This window comes from Solanum pennellii, chromosome 1 (genome assembly GCF_001406875.1).
Source record: "Solanum pennellii chromosome 1, SPENNV200".
Lineage (NCBI taxonomy): Eukaryota > Viridiplantae > Streptophyta > Magnoliopsida > Solanales > Solanaceae > Solanum > Solanum pennellii.
This window is the reverse complement of record NC_028637.1, coordinates 43778444-43797300: the sequence shown is the minus strand read 5'-3', so window position 1 is coordinate 43797300 and position 18857 is coordinate 43778444. Positions and strand designations below refer to the sequence as shown.

The 18857-nt window shown below is 41.0% G+C and overlaps 1 long non-coding RNA gene and 1 other non-coding gene across 2 annotated transcripts in view; both read right to left on the bottom strand.

The window, feature by feature from the left end:
- Positions 1–3169: 3169 nt before the first annotated feature.
- Positions 3170–18857, bottom strand: part of LOC107010001 — a 39702-nt gene continuing 24014 nt past the window's right edge. The window contains exon 6 of the long non-coding RNA XR_003575984.1: positions 3170–3396. This is a non-coding gene — a long non-coding RNA (uncharacterized LOC107010001). The remainder of the gene's footprint in view (positions 3397–18857) is intronic.
- Positions 18182–18254, bottom strand: TRNAK-UUU. Its single transcript has one exon. It is a non-coding gene; the product is annotated as a tRNA-Lys (tRNA).

Sequence of the window (18857 nt, the reverse complement as noted above, 5' to 3'; positions counted from 1 at the left end):
CATATGCCATCACCTTACCATGTTGCATAAGGACACAACTTAAACCTAGTCGAGAAGCTTCACAATACTTAACAAACCTTTTCGTACCCTCCGGTAAGGTCAAAATCGTAGCAGAGGTAAGATTATCTTTCAAATTTTTGAAAATTGTTTCATAAGCTTCCGACCACTCAAAATTAACTTTCTTTTGGGTTAAGGTTGTCAAAGGAGAAGTGATAGATGCAAACCTGTCAATAAATCTTCTATAATACCCAAAAAAACCCAAGAAACTTCGAATATCGATTGGAGTCAAAGGTATAGGTCAATTCTTAACCTTCTCCATTATCTTTGTATCTGCCTATATACACTCACTTGAAACAATGTGACCAAGAAAAGCAATCGATCTCAATAAAAAATCACACTACTATATTAGCAAAGAGTTGATGTTCCTTGATGACTTGCAACATTATCCTCAAATGACTCATGTGTTCATTCTCACTTTTAGAATATAACAAGATATCATAAATAAAGACAATTACAAATGAATCACGATAATTCTGGAACATCCTATTCATAAGGTCTAGAAAAAGCCGTCGGGCATTAGTTAAACCAAAAGACTTGACTAGGAACTCATAATGACCATACCTAGTTCGGAAATCCGTCTTATTTATGTCAACACCTCTCACCATAAGTTGGTGATACCCCAACCTCAAATCAATTTTCAAAAAGTAATTCGCACCTTGGAATTGATCAAACAAATCATCAATCCTAGGGAGCGGATACTTATTCATTATAGTGACCTTGTTCAATTGTCAGTAATCAATATACATTATAAGAGACCAATCTTTCTTTTTTACAAATAACACCAGAGCGCCCCATGGAGAAATGTTTGGTTGTATAAAACCCTTATCTATCAAATCCTTGAGTTGAACCTTTAATTCTTTCAACTCGGTCGGAACCATCCGGAAAGAAGAAATTGAAACGGGTTTAGTATCTGGCATCAAATCTATGCCGAAATGTATTTCCCGTTCTGGAGGGATTCCAGGTAAATCATCGGGGAAGACTTACGAAAAGTCCTTCACTATGGGGACCGACTCTACAGGATGAGTCTCAGACTCAAGGTCCTTGACGCTCACATCCTGATAGAGACATCCCTTAGAAATAATCTTACAATCTTTAAGACATGAAATAATTTGACCTCTACAGATTGAGTTTCCCTCTTTCCATTACAAAACGGGTACATTATGGAATTGGAATTTAACTACCCTTGTTAAACAATCAACTGAAACAAAACAAGCATGTACCAACAATCCCCCATATGACATCAAATTCTAATATATCAAGTTCTACCAAATCAACCAACGTAACTTTATTGGACAATAGTATAGGACAACTCCTATAGACTTTTAGCTACAACGTTGTCACCCACTGGGATGTAAACTGAAAAAGGTTCAACTAAGACATCGGGGAGCACATCAAACTTCATAGCCACTAAAGGAGTTACAAAATACCAAATGGCACCGGGATATAACAATGCATAAACATTACTTGAAAATATTTGCAACATATCGGTAACAACATCAGGAGAACCCTTTTGATCACCCCTAGACTTGAGAGATTGAAACTAATAACACTTACATGTGATTGACTACTCTCCTTCCTTGATTCTTGGACATAGGCCAATCCCTAACCATATGCACACTCTTTACACATCCAAAGCAAATATCCATTCCAATTAGACATTTACCCATGTGCTTCTTTCCACAGGTGGCTCATTGTGGGACCTCACTTGTTGAACCATCACATTTCCATACTTGGGACCTAGGGATAGACATCCTATCCATATGATCCTTTGTGACATTAGAAGGAACTTGGTTGGAGAATCTGTTCATAAGCTTTGTTTTATCTTGGATCTCAAACTTACCCTTAGAAGTACCTCAATCATGGGTCCTTTCCCTCTTCAACTCCCTGTTCTTCCTCTTGAGCCTAGTCTTCTCAACTTGTTAAGAATGTACCATCAAATGAGAAATGTCCATGTTGTCATGAAATATTGCAGCCCGACATTCTTCCACAATATCATTGGACACCCCTGTCACAAAACGTCTCATTTTATATCTAGGATTAGACACCAAAGAAGAAGCATACATGGACAAGTTGATGAACTTCAATGAATATTCTTGAACAATCATACCTCATTGACAAAGGTTGGTGAACTCTTTCACTTTTACTCTTTTTTATCTCCTGGGAAGAACTAAAGACTTTCCAACTTATGCTACTCGCTCTCAAAGACCTATTGTCATTCCATTGAGTGTACCATGTTTGAGACACATCCTTGAGTTGATAAATTGCTAGATCGACCTTCTCATTTGAACTCACCCCCATAGCATACAAGATCTGATAAATCTCATCAAGAACGTCTTGAGGATCTTCATTCAACTTAGACCCAAAGATCATTGGAGTATTCGTCCTTGTGAAGTCTCACAAATGAGAATCCATGGTACTAATATTTTAATTTCGACGGGTTGCAACTTCCCAGTTTGCTGGAGCTGCCAGAGCTTGGGCTTGAGTAGTTATGTCTTGAGCTTAGTAGTCATGAATCGATACAAGTTTAGGAAAGCCTCCCTTATTTCTCCATCTGACATGACCGAAGGATTGACCGTAGCTTGGCCATCTAGAGGAACTTATTCTAGAGAAGGAGCTTGGTTACCTTGGGGAGGAACTCCCGCATTAGCAATCTCCTCTTCAAACCTTCAAAGGACTGCCTTTCTAGTAGTCATAGCCTATATACAAGAAAAATATTTAAAGAAAAGGACTTATAGAGTTCAGACTCTTGAGTCACGACTTAAGAATACCAAAGAAGTGAGAATTTCATAAGCATCACATAGCCTCTCATTCATAAGAGTGGCGCTCTTCACAATCATTAACAAGACTCTACGTAGATGTGGGTTTGTGAGACATCATTACTAAGATTATTCAATCTCATGCTCTGATACCAAGTTTGTTACCACGGGAGAGTACCCCTTAGACGTAATCAACGCATTCGTCCACGAAGAGGCCTTAGACAATCCATTGGCATAAATCATCACTTTTCATAGGTAAATAAAAACATGGAAAAATTAAAAATTTACATTTGAAGTTTACGTAGACTTATCATATATCAAAAATAGTCTATAATCATGTCACATAAACCATCTAACATAAGAGTACAAGATTTGGGACATAGGCCCTACAACATTACAAAATGTCGCATAAGAGAATACAGTATAGTCTTTAAAGATAGGAAATAGAAAAATCTCTAGAACAAACAAATAATATTAACTAGAATAATAAGTTTCGTCCTTAGACTTGAGTACTCACCAACTTGGGAATCTATTCAAGATTTTTTGAAAATTGGCCTTGAAAGCCTTTAATGGCCCGAACCTACATTATTGAAGAATTATAGAGAATATGGGTTAGTACAAACCACATTTATAAGTATGGATATATACAAGTAAACCATTCGAAGACATGCACAAAGTGACATTCTAGTATAAACATGCCAAATTCACTTTGTAAGCCTTTCATGCACATTCCATGAACATATACAAGTCCATACAAAAACAACAATAAGACATATTAATATTCATTTTCAAGAGTAACATCATAACTAAGCCATAATCAACATTTCATACTTTAGAGTCCATTTCATCAATACATCACAAAACCTTACTCATAACCCCAATCCAAGTCCATTAGTGCAATGTATATGTGAAGCCGCATAATCCCCACATAAACCAACTAAGCTTGCAAAGAGATCATAAGCATTGCAGTTACCTCATATAAAATCATTATAAGTGTAGTTAACATCATTCATATCAATTTAGGCCAACATCATGCATGTCAAATGAAACCAATAATCATATAAAACCAACATCATATATATATATATATATATATATATATATATATATATATATACACACACACATCATTCATACAAAAATAAACCACCCTAGAGCTCTCCTCAAGGTCCACTTGTTCAATGTATTACTAAAGACCCATATCCTTACCTACACTATGTAACACCCGTTAAGTAGTCCTTGTTAGTGTCCAGCTTCATACTTTCATTCATTCAATTTAACTTTCGGGAAACTTAGCCATAACCAACATTAGACCATGTGAGCTAAATATGGAATACGGTATCAACCCCTCACACTGAAAGGGGGGTATCCCACTTGCCAATGTATGACATAAACATAATCGTAGCATCTAGGTGGATTCACTAGTTAGGTTTCCTATGGGGGCACATGGTTAATGAACTAGGAGGTTGTTCCTAGAAACCCTCTTTATGCTAATTCTCATTGTAGTTTCCACCTCATGAGAACATCGGGGGAACCTCCCTTCCTTTGTGAAGGAGCACCTCTTATTGTCAAGTTCACTCGGTACTAATATAACTTCCATTTTTAAAGAACGTTTGAGTATTTCTTAAACATAAGTTCGTACGATAGGCCTTACTATATTAAGCCCTTATACAACATATACATAGCTCATCGGTCATATGATGATAATGTCCTTTCATCAAAGCCAAGATAATGTGAGATCATTCCTTCATAATATAATTATTAGATGAGTACCTCCAATTTCACATAATAACACACCTATTATCATCTCACAATTCATCACATTGATAACATGATCATAATTTCATAACTTTATCATTCATACTTCAGTTTAGCAACATTACCAAAGATAAGCCAACAAAAACATAATAACAATAACTAGTTCATGACCATGAAGGTCTTACCAATGGCCTCCATGAAATCTATTCAAGACTCAATTCCCCATTCATCATCAATACCCATCAACCAATTATCCTTATCATACAATGACCAATTATATCGCAACACCCTTAATTTCATTATCTCTAGCCATCTATTTACAAAATCTAAAGGTTAGGGTTAGTGTTAGGGGAAGAGAGACATCCATGGATTCTTAAATAAATAGATCAAAACCCAACACTACATGAAAATAGGCAGTCAATGAACGAAATAACATGATTAACACAAGTCTATTAATTGATACATTCATCACTACCAAATCAATCATAAGCAAGATCCAAGATTTAGGAAATTTGTGGGAAGAACATGGATCAAACGAAATCTCAATTAAACAACATCAATTACCCCCCAATATACAGTTAAATAACCCTAATAAATCACAATTTTTCATAATTAACTCACAATTTCAGTTTTAAAAGGAAACCCATCTATAGAAAAAACCCTTGAATATGGGTGATTTTTGAAATCATCTTTGAATGAACCTCTTGGGGAATATAAACCAAGAGTTAAAGAATACATAACTTGATGAATAATTTAGAAACAAATTTGAGTAGAAAACTTGGAAAATTGGTTTTCTTCTTCAAGCTCCAATGATCTTCAATGGAGGTTGGGTAGAAAGAGAATTTTATCTAGAAGTGAGAGTGATTTGGATTTAAATTGGGATTTGATTTGGGTTGGTGAATATGGTATAAAACTGACTTAAAATATTTATATACCCCTTCCCAAAAATACATAAAAGACCCTTCACTTAATTAGACCTTTTTGTGAAGTCAAACTTGACTTCAAATTTCAGATTTTTCGCCAGGGAACGAGACCGGGTCACTGTGTTGTTGCCACAAGATTTCCGAAATTAATTTTTTAGACAGTAGAGTACACGACGTGGAACAAATATTTTTGTACATGGTGAACCATTTCCGCGATGCGTACTGCTTTAATGCATGAACAATTCCTGCTGCCTTGGGCAGCTTGTTTGGCCAATAGCAGGGTCCTCCTCATGGACCCCTAGGTTGGTTTTTAGGGGGTTCGGACCTGAAATTTTTGAAACTATAAACATTATTTTACCTATTTAAAGTACTGTTTTTACAAGTTTTAGATTTCATACAACGCTCCCAAACCTTCACAAGACCGAAGGACATTTACTAGTTTGATTTCACTAGTTTCTGGATGTCATGGTCGTCCCTTGACGTTTAGGCTCTAATACTTCTAAATCAAGTTTATGATCCCTATTTAGGCCTGTAAACACTGATTTAAAACATTATACACTAGGTGATACTCTAGCGTATGTCCTTGGATTTCCGAGGTATTACATTTTAGGACAAATCTAAGTTATGTAAGGTTTAGGGAAATCTGGAAATGAATGAGACAATTAGTGATGAATTTGATCACATGAGGGGTTAGAAAATACATGAGGGGTGACTGTACGGCTTTATGGAAATGAATTTTGGTGAATAAAACTTCCAAAACTGATCTTAGGGTGAACAGGTAGTTTTCGAACGTTAAGGGTTGAAGGAGTGTTGTGGAATAGGAGTTTGAAAAAAAATATGACTTTTTGTCTCTGTGTAAGCTACCAGGGAGGGTTTAGTTCCGTAAGGGCAGGGGCGCTGTGGCAGGTTCGGTCCTACTGTGGCAGGATAGTCGCGACTTAACTTAAGTAAAAACGTAAAAAACAGTATTTCCTGAAAAAACACTCATTCTTGAGAGTTAATAGAGTACCCAGGGAATGTTCTTGACATCTTTCTACAATTGTTTGCACTCAAGGTATGATTATTACTCCCTTAATGTGTTTGTCAATCTGTAGAACTTAGATTCATGAGTAATTATCGTTGGTGGAAGGTTTTGACCCGCCGTTAATGGTGGAAAATCTATAAATGATAATTAGGATCTTGGGTTTGGTCTAGGATTGAAAATGTAAATTATAATCCAGGTAGTTAGCACCCTCACTGCACACTTTCTATATATCTGTCTCCATTCAATCAAAGACGTCCATGCCATAGAGAATCAGGCTCGGCAAAAACGAGACTAGGGACCATGCTCCCCGCTTTCTTCCTGTGGTTACTATTAGTACACAAGCCAAGAAACTCAAAACCACAACACAAGCACCCTTACTAGTTTTGGAGTTTTTGCCCTTTTCTTCTGGCGAAGGTAAATAGTCACAAAAGTTCCCCGTAGAACGCGAGCGTTGAGGCTTTCATCGAAACAAAGAGAGAGGAGCGGAAAGCCACTTGACTGTACGGAAAGGGGCATGTATACTTTTTTTGTAAAGAAAGAGGGCTACTTCACGAGCCGCTACTAATAATCGAGAAGGTTCACAGCGAGTTCAGTCTATAATGACAAAGGGAACATTTCCGCCGGAGCCATGGAAAAAGTATTCACTACTGCTTACAGCGCCTTCATTCACTCGTCTTGCTACTTCGAAACTGTTCAGCGGACACGTGGAGTCGAACGTCTCTCTACAATGTTGCGTAGGTAGACTGATTATTGTAGGTGACTGTCTCTAGTTGTTTAGAAAGAGTTCTGTTGCTACCAACTTCTTTTTAGTAGTCTAGTAGATCTACATGCTCTAGTGGATCTAAAGTAGGTTTATGTTCAGCAACAGAAAGAGGTGAGGTTCTGCTTTCTTACCTGAGAATATTTACAAGGGGGAAGACTTGAAAGGCATACGAGTGCGCCTCTCGTAGACGAATACCGACTCAGTCCGCTCCTACTGCGCGGGAGTCTCAGCCGGTCGATGCCGGGTCCGCCCCTATAGGGCACTATTCGCCTTAGGAGTGGTTCGGCCATCAAGCTACTTTGTGGGGTAGGGGACCAGACTGGTGACTGTTGCGGTTGTTGTCTGCAGGGTATGTGACACCCCACAAGTTGACTAGTGCTGAGCCAGGAGATTTTCCTTTGGATCGTTACAACGTTCGTTGAATGGTTCAAGTAGAAGTGAATAGGTAAGAAGTAGAAAGCCCCATATCAATCCATCTCCATAGGAGACAATATGAGCAAAAGACAGGAATCCCTAAATCCCGCAGAAAAGAACTCACTCCGGGGGGAATGACGGGGGTATTCAAAAAGGGGAGCCGCGGGTTCTTTCTTTCCTTGTAGGAAAGGTCTTGGTTTGGTATGGTATTAGAGAAAACTTGTTATGGTTATGCGGCTATATAGAAAAGGCGGGTGGGGCTTCAGGCGGATTTTTTTATGAATAGTTTCAATCAAAATTCCATCGATTGTAGCTAGTGATTACCCGGGTCGGTGTGTGATCACCAAAGGTGAAGTAACCCTTCAGATGCTCTCTCCGCCCATGCCGAATACCCCCGGCCGGTTCCGCCGGGTAAGTCCAGGAGCTGGTTTGGGGAATCACGGGGCCTTACTTATTTAGGGGGGACATGATTCTGAAATGGAATGATTGATAGAATCGATATTTCATAGAAGAATGACCGAGACCATAAAATCCTTTCACACCCGCACATGTGGCTGAATATATAAGGAAGTTCACACACCCTTGAAAAATCCATCTTGTATCCCTGACTTGCCAGCTTGATTGCTTGTCATATTTACCCTTTTTTTAGCGGGTGGTTTATGTCTGGTCCTTTCGGGTCGCCTGACTTGGGATGATGGTGCTTCGTAACGGCTTTTCTGGAGTCCAGCGGCTCTCTAAGGCTTCGATTTACTAGTACCTGCCACCAAAACATCGTGAAAGATACAGTGAACGTCTTGAAACTTAGTAACACAAGGCAATTCATTGAATGGTTGTTGGCTCTACCGGAGGAGTCTGAAATCAACAACGTGTAACTGCTTGGGCATTGAGTCTTCCACTGCTTGAGGAAGTATATGAGAGGATCGATGTTGATCAGAATTGGGGTCAAAGCAGCCAACAACGCATCCCCCTTTACTTAGTAGGGCTTGAAAGGCTGGACAGTGTTTTTTCCTTTGCTATCCAGTATTTTCAATCCAAGCCAAAATAGGAAAAGCCGCAAGCACCACTAGGCCCGGTCGTCGGTTGAACGTCAGTAGGGCCCGATATTCATTCCTTACTCAAATAGGAAGGTGGCAGTCTCAATCTAGCGGTGTGGTCCAGATCAAGCCTTTCCTTTGCATATCCATGGGGTTTTTGTTTTGGTTACAAGAAGTGATTCTTTGCTCGCTTGCAGTGCCTCGACTCGAGTTTCCGCTGTAGGATTGAGTGAGGTGACGAGAGCTGAAGCCAAGGTTCCTTGCTACGCTCCATAGATATTCGTATGATTCTTGTGGATTTTGGGTGTGTTTGAATTCAGCCTCTCGTTAGGTCTTCACTGAAGGATTGTCCTCCTTCTCAAGCCTCTCTACCATACCCTTAGAAAGTGACAATGGATGACTTCCATTACTAAATGGAAGAACTTTTCAAACTTGTTGATAGTTGTTCCCTGGTTGCACCCCACAATGGGTTCTAATTTACTAAATCACATGTTTCTTTTTTCGGAACATCACATGCTGAAAAGAGGCTAACGATGCAAGAGCTCTTTTCCCCTTATATGCTCTAAAAAAAGGGTATGTCGGGTTTTTGGACCCTATGTTGAGTAAGGGTTCCGAACCTTCCGAAAGTGATAGGTATGTGTTCTTTCTTGGCACTCTCTTTCTATATTATGCCAACCTAAAAAGAGCGATGCAAAGTGGATTTCAGGTTCAATAATCTCGAGAAGGTATTAGCCACCGGTGAACATACTTTCGTAAAAGAACCATTGGGCGGTGGTTCCTCTCCTTCCTCTTGAACCTCGAACAAAAAATTCATCTCACCATCAGCTCGACTAAGAGTTCCGAATCAAAAAAGTAAACTTAACTTTACTTAAGACGAAGGAAGCGAGTGCCCAAAAAAAACCGCTTTCTTAAGGCTTCAAACTACTAGTCATTAAGACTACTATGAATGAAAGGTAAGGAAGTCCTTTCTTGACTTAGCCTGTGTGCATTATACCTAACCTTTTCACTTGATTTCAATCTCAACAAAGAAATGAAAGCATAACTCTTTGCTCGCTTGCAACGCCTCTTAGTCTTTTATTTTAGCCTGCCTTGTGAAGATCTCTCGAGTGTCTACGGCAGATCCGATCAGTCTCGTGATGAAGAGAATTTCCGATGTTGAAAGGTATCATCACGACAACTCAATTTGTCCGGTAAACTACTCGGGGCTCCGCATGGTTTAGTAAAAGGGAGGGGATATTTTTTCTTCATCCGGGGGTTCATTCATTATGAACTAAAAAGTGGTTTGGCTGATTAGTGAGGTCTTAAAAACGTCATAGAATTCATGATCGGCCATTCCATTTTTGCTTTCAGCAAGTAGGCGACGCGAATCTATGCTTTCTATCTTTCAATCGGATACCAATTGCTTGGATGCGTTTGAAAGCCTCGAGATGACTTGCACAAAAAATGCTTTCTGGGGTTGTCTTTTGTCTCCGAAACAAACGGTCCATTTATTGATGGGCGAACGACGGGGATTGAACCCGCGCGTTGTGGATTCCAATCCACTTCCTTGATCCACTTGGCTACATCCGCCCCTACCCCCCGCACAGGTTGAAGTCTTTATCCACGATCAGATCCTTTCTGAACTCCCCTATAACCGCTTATCAAAGAGAATCTTTTTCCTAGACTATAGTGGCAAGTCTATTGTTGTGTTTCGGAATTAGGGGAAACAAAGCTTCAACAAATAGAAGCTTCCTGGAAAAGCTTCAAACAAAGAGGTTGGGCTGTTCACTTCAATGATTTGACTTCACTTTACTTAAGATTAAAGATAGGGGTCGGGCGGGCAGTGAAGGCTTTAGTAGACATCGAGCGAGCTGCAAGCACCTACTCCTATCAAAATGAAAAGCAGCAAGCGGAACTTGAACTTGAAGAAGCGGGCCTCTATCAAAGAAAGCCATTGCGCGCTAGCCCCTAGTATAGGGTTCCAAACCTGCGCACCCCTAAACTACAAGCTTTCTTTGAAGCCCCTACAACATGGGATATTTGAAGAATCCCCTTTCTACAAATCTTTCTATAATATAAGAGAAGCTCTTCGAGCTTTCTTCGCATACTTGAGCGCATCCCCTTTCTATTAGTAAGGTTGTCAAATTTCCTTTAGTTCCTTTATGACTATAATCTAAATAATAGGGGTTGGGGCGCTAATGAGCAAGAAAAGGGGTGCGCTAAGGCACAACGGCTTTCGCGCAGCTGCTACGCCCTTGCTTCTTGCCTTATCTTTTACTAAGAAACTAATCTAAATAGAAGCCCTTCTTTCTCAAAGTCAACTTTCTCCCTTCTTGCTTTAGTAAAATAGGGGGCGCTAACGCGACCTTCCTTCAGCTGGCTTCGCCCTATCTATTCATCTATTTTCTCAAATGGATATTTAGGAATCTCTCTTGTTCATAGATCTTGAAACCAGATCAATATCCATTTCTCAATAGATCTATTTATCGATAAAAAGATATAGAACTCTATATGGATCTATCTCCATATCTAAATATGGAAGAACCGACACTTGTGGGAGGCTCTCACCCTGTCCTCGACATTGTTCTCCGGCGATGTCCCCTGGGCAAAAGGAGCTGAAAGCCACTTGACTGTAAGGAAAGGAGCCACCATTCTCTTTCTTTCTTCTTCCGATCAGGACAAGTGGGTTGGTTCGTTTCGTCCTCCTATCTACGCAATTCTCTGTCTTCGTTCGTGATCATGTTGGACAAAAGGTAGTTGTAGAGGAGTGGAAAGCCACTTGACTGTAAGGAGAGGAGCACCCCCTGTTTTTTTCTTTCCCTCATAAGCCTCTGCTACTTCCATAACATGGGCCTTTGACATGTTCCCCCATATATGTGGATTCTTATCTTCTTTAGTGATGTATGCGCAGATCGGACCCCAGCCCTTTTTTGCCTGGATGTAGCATTGCATTTACTCGTACTCGAGAAAGACTTTCCTAATCTTGCTTATAAAGCTACTTTTAGGTGCCCTCTCGACCTTTCCACCGATGTTATAATATAACCCTCCGATTCTATGGTTCTCCCTGGCTACGAGGCCTCACACGGGTAGAGTTCGGTATTCCTTTGTCGATGGTTGACCCAGATCTTTCCTTTTACCGGTCGGTAAGTGCATCCTATTCCTATTAAGTGGGGCGGAAGTTGCTTAATAAAAAGGTGGCTCCATTCCCGCTAAAGAAAAAGCAATTCTTCATCCAATCTCTGTTCTAAATTATGGTCTTACCAAGTCACCTTTCTCTAAGTCTAAATAGCTAAATAGCTAAATATCCCCGTACTCTTTTTTCCTATTTTCTTTATTCTTTCATGTAGAGCTTTTGAAAGCCACTGGGGAGGGAGATTGAACGATCGACTGCTAAAGATCTTGAATAAAGAATTGATAGCTTTGCAGAGGAGAAAAACTTTGATTCTTCCCGAAGGTGTTCCTTGCATGCTGGAGTGAACAGGGGCGGTACCAACTACGACTAAAAAGTGGTCACTCCTGTCAATGAATACCATTCATGATTGTCTATGTTAGTAACATAGCCATAACGACTTTGTTTTACTGCTTGAGGTGGTGATAGCTTTTATATATTTGCTTAATTATAAGCTTGCATAGTGCTTTTCCTATTTGTTTGTTTTCTCGGCTTTCTTCTGCCGAACCGAACGAAGACAGTTTCTCGTACCCCTGTACCTATTGTACTGATATCTTCTCTTTCACACTCTTTCTTCATTCAGGAAAGGTGAAGATTGAATCGGGAACCGAAAACGAAGCAGGAACAGACTTGTCCTTTGGTCGAGTTTGCTTCACTTCCTGAGCCCTCACCACTTCCTGCAACAGCTAACAAGGGGCCTGTAGGACAATTCGTTGATTTAACACAACTTCATTCCGCTCGGGACTCTCTTTGGAGAGTCCCTTCTTTCCAATATATAAATATAGTACTGGCTCGCTATTTATATTATTTCTGCTTGACCGGTACCAAGAACTCCATTTTCACAGAATTCTGGGTCTGGGCGCTTAGCAGCCCCTACTTTCACATTTCTTCCTATGTTGGTCTACTTCCATTTAGACTGACCTGGCTCTGGCTTAGAAGACGGAATTTCATGAGATGTAACAGAAGTCGTAGAGATAAAAGTAGGACTAAGACTAAGTGACTCAAAACTAGCATTGAAAGTAGGTCCCTCTTCAACAGTGCTTTCTTTCACAGTAAGAAAGAATTGAATTAGCCTCGGAGAACTGAACTGCCTTGATCTGAATCTCTGGAACTCACAGAAGACCAAGGCAAGTCCACTCTCAATTCAGCATAAGCTTGGGATCTTTCTTTCCTAAAGCATTTCCCTTGAAGCCAGGTCTTTCTTCTCTTCTTGAAAGCCTGGAGCTGGACTTCTTATTCCTGACTCGATTCACAGTTTAATCACACTAAGACAGATCCCAACCAGGGTGAGAGAGATAGGAGAGTAGGGACGGGGAACCAATGTCACCAACAACACTAGCAGTCTCGGATCTTAGAATAGACAGAGAGAGATGCTCTTCCTGCGGCCCAAGAGCGTATTCGTTCAAAGAGATGGCAATGACTTTCTTCCCACCCGGAAATCGTAGTAAGCCGGGAGAAATACATTCATATATTCCCCAGGCACGGGATAAAGGGAAAGAGAGAGCCGAGATCCGGGAACGCAATAAAAAGAATTTCCCTCTCCCTGTAGGTCGAGCTCAATTACATCCACCCTCTCACTTCGTTCAAGCTTCCTTTTCAGCCCTCTCACGGGAATCTTTTAATTTAGAATACGTACGAGACTACCAAATCAAATGAAACTTCTTTCCCCGGAGCAGCAACTGAAAGAAAAAATACCGGTTTATTCATCTGCACCAGAAAAGAGCTAAGCCCGGAAGTCACGGAGCTCTCTTCTCTTCCAATGGCAGCATCTAGTTTAAGTTCAATGTCAGCCGGATTTCTAAGCACTATTCTTTCCTTCTCACATGCTAACTCATAGAAAGAAATAGAGTCAACCCATGCGCCTTTCGCGGGGTGAGCAAAAAGCCTTTCCCTGGATCCCGGTATGAACTCAAAAAAAAGCATTTACCCGTCGCCTGCTTCATCTGCAGAGCTTCCTCTTGTTCACAGCAAAGAGAGCGGATTCGTTCAAGCAAGCTAATCACATTACCCTTTCTAGGGTAGGGGCACGGAACGATGTCATTACTCTCTTTTGATCCCTCACTCCTTGAAGAAGAGTGAACAGCTGATCTTTCCTGGTCCTTTCGAACCAGTCTTTCTAAACCTGGAAAAAGACTTTGGCTACGATTCGATCTCGAAAGCCCATACTTTATAAAAANTGGCTACGATTCGATCTCGAAAGCCCAGACTTCATAAAAGGCGACTGACTCTTCCACTGCTACATGAACCATCCGCTCCTTTTTTGATTCTTCTTCTATATAAGTGAATAGATCTTTGTGATTCAATCGATTCGATTCTCATTCTCACCCTCGGCGAACTCCCTTTAAGGACAGAAGCGCACCCAAACCTCGTTCTTTTGTATTATTAGTTTGTTGGAATAGATAATATACATATATGATTAGATGAATATGTAGGTAAGGACTGCTTAGAGTTGGACACAGAATGCCTAATTCAAATTGAAATGTACAATGATCCGGGAAATAAGATTTTCCTTTTCTTAAAAGAGAAAAAAACGAAATAGATCCACTTTCTGGATTATTGCCGATGTAATCATAAAAAGCGAATTTTTCAGGGACCGGATAAACTTTGATTTTCGGCTAACCCAGCACCAACTCTTCAATAGATTTCTTGTTGGAGTTCCGTCCTTTAAGCCAAGGAAGCTGCATCTACTTTAATTGATGATTTCTCACCTTCAGCCTCTAAACTATATTACATCAAATAGAAGCGATGGTACAGATATTGACCTAACCAAGCTAGTATGAATCATCTCAGCTCCGATCATGGTGGGTGACTGCGGGAGATTAGTTTCAAGCCACTGCCTCGAGAGCTACCTACGAAAGAGTTCCGGCTATGCCTGGCCATCATAACATTCATAAACGAGATTAATAGATGAATAGAGAAGTCCAGCCACAATCATTATTGATTCTCCTAGGATGAGTTCAACCGCTCGAACTCAGAGAGATGAGCCTAACAGTGCCCCAAGCCAAAATAGAGAGAGGAGAAGAATGCAACTATCTAATCGGGATCACAGTTCCGACCATTCCTTTGAAGGCCGAAAGGTGAAGAAGTGTTTAGCCACACTCTCTGCGGAACAGTCTTATCAAAGCGCTCTCTTTAACCAATCAACCAAGACAGATGGAATGAAAGAAAGAAAAAGTTGCTACGCAGCTCGCCCAGAAGAAGATAGACCCGCCACTATAGATTTGTCAATCCCTGGGCTTGGCCAAAGACATACCAAGACTAAGATGAATCATCCGAATCATCTCAGTTCCTCAACAGGCCTAGTCCCTAAATCCCTAAACTAAATAGGACGCTTATAATCGCGATCATGTCGCGTCAGCTCTTTCAGTCACTACTACCTGTGTCGCACCTACAGTGGCAGAGAGTTTGATAAGACTCTCGGATAAGAAAGATCAATCCTGAATAAGCTTCAGGGGATTCTCATTATAAATCTTTTTATAAGCAATGAGCTATCTATAGGAAGATAATTGCCAGGTCAGTCTGGTCGGAAAAAGCTTGCTTACACCTTGCTTTATATTGAAAGAAGTCTTCCTCCTTGAGAAGGTAGCCTTTCTATCATTTAGTGGATAACTCCTTGCTCCATTCCGCTAAAGGTGGCGCGCCTTAGTCCCATAAGCTTATGCCTATACTTGCTTTCCCTTGAAATATACATAGTAAACCACTTTAAACTCACAGTTAGTCTTGGCCCAACTCTGCCCGGGGGTTGGCCTTTTAAGGCTTATTTCACTTCTTTTTTTCTTTTTCTCTTATTTCTAATTGGAACTCCGACTCCGGTAACCTCCTGAACCTTATCCATTACGTCAACCCTTCTTCAACAAGGGGAAGATAGGAGGTAATTCCCTTTTTCAAGGCCCCTAACCTAGTCCTGGTTTGGTTCTCCAGTGGAAAGATTTGAGATACCTTATCATACCCTATAAAGTAAGGGAGACTGACACTATGCTTTATAGAAAGCGAAATAGTGATAAGAAGTTGCGGAAAAGTCCCCGAAAAAAGGAAGCGACTTTTCTCGGAAGAGCAGAGGGGACAGTCTTCGGCCCAGGTAAAATAAAACCAGGCCTCTCCTTCCACCCAAGTGAACTATTCTCTCCTTATGGAGTCTAAGAAAAGAGAGATATCCTTGCGCAAGGCTAAAGATCGATGTCCTTCAAAATTCTAAAAAGATCAAGAATTGCGTGCCTTTAGATCCCGTCTTTCTTGATTCATAATCAAGACGAAAGGTCGGATGTACTTGTTCAGGTCAGGTCTACTTTTGGTCATTCTTCTCTCTGAAAAATAGAATATTGCTCAAAAAAGGTGACTCATAGTCCCTTTTCGAGTATTATCTTCTCTGTGGATGATCCAGTCGGTGTGCGTATGAACGAACGGATTCCACCTCTTTATGGGCTATATGCCCTGCTTGTCCCCCATACCCCTTTCAGCAAGGGTTGCCGTGGTCTCCAAGAATCTTCTTTCGACCTCTGAGGTGGTCCGTCAAGTCCTCTAGCCTAGGGTAGTCAAAATAAAGGCAGGATTCTCTCGTCTTTTATTTCCCTTTTTTATGAGAGAGATGTCGTCCTTCCAATTCCTGATGAATTGAGTCCGCCATCTATTTCACAGTAATCACGAAAAGCAAGCCCTATGTGTCACAAGCAGGCACCACGGGTTCTTTACTTTTTGGTGGGGTGGAGGGATTTTGTGCATTATAGCACAGGTCATGACTACCCTTTTACCTTGATTGATGCTGCATATCGCCCGCTTGTTCTATAGAAAACTAAGTGCCTATCAATTAGTTCCAAGAAAGCGACCGGGGTATAACTAGAATTTCATTCCAAACAAAGAAAAATGAACCTCAGCTCTATTTATTGGTCTGAGCAAGATACGACTTATTTAAACTGAATATTCAAAATGAACAATTCAAAAAAAGAAATCATTCTTTGGGATTACGTGTATTCTATATTTACTTATGTTACCAATTGTCAATTCTTGGTCATTGTCATTGAGATTCATGTGAATTCGGATTAACATTTAGGTATAGATATTACCTCTTTTTTTTTCTCCTTTCAAACAAAGAAAAATGGTTGAAGTTTTTCTATTTGGAATTGTGTTAGGCCTAATTCCTATTACTTTGGCTGGATTATTCCAAACTGCATATTTACAATACAGGCGTGGTGATCAGTTGGACCTTTGATTAATTTTATCTCTTTTTTTTTATTGACCTCCTCTCCTTACAGTCAAGTGGCTTTCAGCTCCTTTATTAAACCCTCCCCTTTTAATAATAAGAAGGTAAGCATCAAAGCCCAGAAAACCCAACCTATACAAAGATCTCTTTTCAGCCCCTACTCCTAACAAGTGAAAGTTGTTGGCACCCACCATATCTTGCTTCGGGGCCGATCTCTTGTATCGAAGCAAACAAATTCAATGAATTTCTATATTCTATTTATTTCTTTTTTCTTTATTGTTGACTTTTTTCCACCACAAACAGATTTGCCGCATGGATTGGATAGAGTCCCCTGATCTCGACATTCAAGCACGAATCCCTTGAGCACTTCGGCGGCGGATAGCAGCATGGTCAAAGCACTCTGCTGCGGCGAGCAGCTGGTTCTTATTGCATTCACCAAGATAGTCTTGCTCGCTCCTTTCCTTACAGTCAAGTGGCTTTCCGCTCCTGAACTCTGCGGCGAGTTCAGCCACCACCTCCGGGTCTGGGCTCTGCTCGAGCATAGTCAGCCAGCTTCGTGACTTTGCTTAGCTTCCAGCCTTGCAAAGGGATAACCTTTCACTATCTAGGCGCCCTCGAAGGAGGGGTCCCACGGACTTCTTCCCCGAAGGTCAAGCCGTAGTTCCTGTCCCTGGGAGAAGTGGAAGGAGTTAGGAGGATGGAGCGCCCTTTGCCCTAAGAAATAGGCGGCTTCGCCTTCAAGCCGTCAATAAAATTGAGCTAGTGATAATGACAGTACACTGATGCATAGGTCTTCTTTACTTTACGGCCTTTTGATTATGATGCATCATGAACGTGCCAATATGTGATCGGGGTGAGTGGTGGTTAGATATAGGGGCGGCTTCGCTGGCTTGGATTGGAAGGAAGGGCTTCGCTTTCCGATCGATTTTTTAGGCCGATTTTGATGAGCGTGGGCAAGTTCGGGATTCACTATCACTTTCCGCTTGGAGCGGCTCACCACCTTGTCACTTAAAGGGCGAAGTCACCGAAGCGAGTCGAAAGGCCAAAGAGTCATCTTTGAAGGCTACTATGCATCCTTATTCATAGTAGAGTGTAAGGTAGGTTTGGGTATAGCAGGACTTGAACCTGCGACCATTAAGTTAAAAGCCCAATGCTCTGCCAACTTAGCTATACACCCAAAAAAAGATGTAGCAGTAAATAAGGATTGGTACGGAAAAGAGGCCGGCCCCCCTTCTTCTCATCATATTAAAGGAGTGCGGCTCTGTATGAGGCTCGTATTGCAGAGCAAGCGGAAGAAAACGTAAGGTCGCGCGTTAGCACTCCTGCAAGAAAAGGGATGCACTAAGGCGCAACGGCTTTCGCGCAGCTGCTACGCCCTTGCTTCTTGCCCCTTATTTCTAACTCAAAGGAAAGCCTTGATCGATATGAGAAAGATGCGCTCAAGCGCCCAACCTATACAAGGGGCTTGGGCTCGAAAGTCGGCCTTACTCAACAAGCACCTTTCTTAGTAAGGTTGCTTGTTTCCACTCATTGAAGATTCTATCTACAAAAGAAGGTCAACGGGGGATACACAAATTGATCTTACTGACACCACAGAAGGTGAGGGCGTCTTTCTTTCCAGCCGCCATACGGTTCGCCTTAAAGCCTTAAGGAGAGGGGGGAGCAGTTATATATGTAATTACGGTCTTTGTTGGCCATTGTTCTGGTCGAGCACTCTCTTTTCTTTGTCCAATTCCGTCTTACAAACAAGACTAACTTCTTACCAACCCGCGAGGGGTTG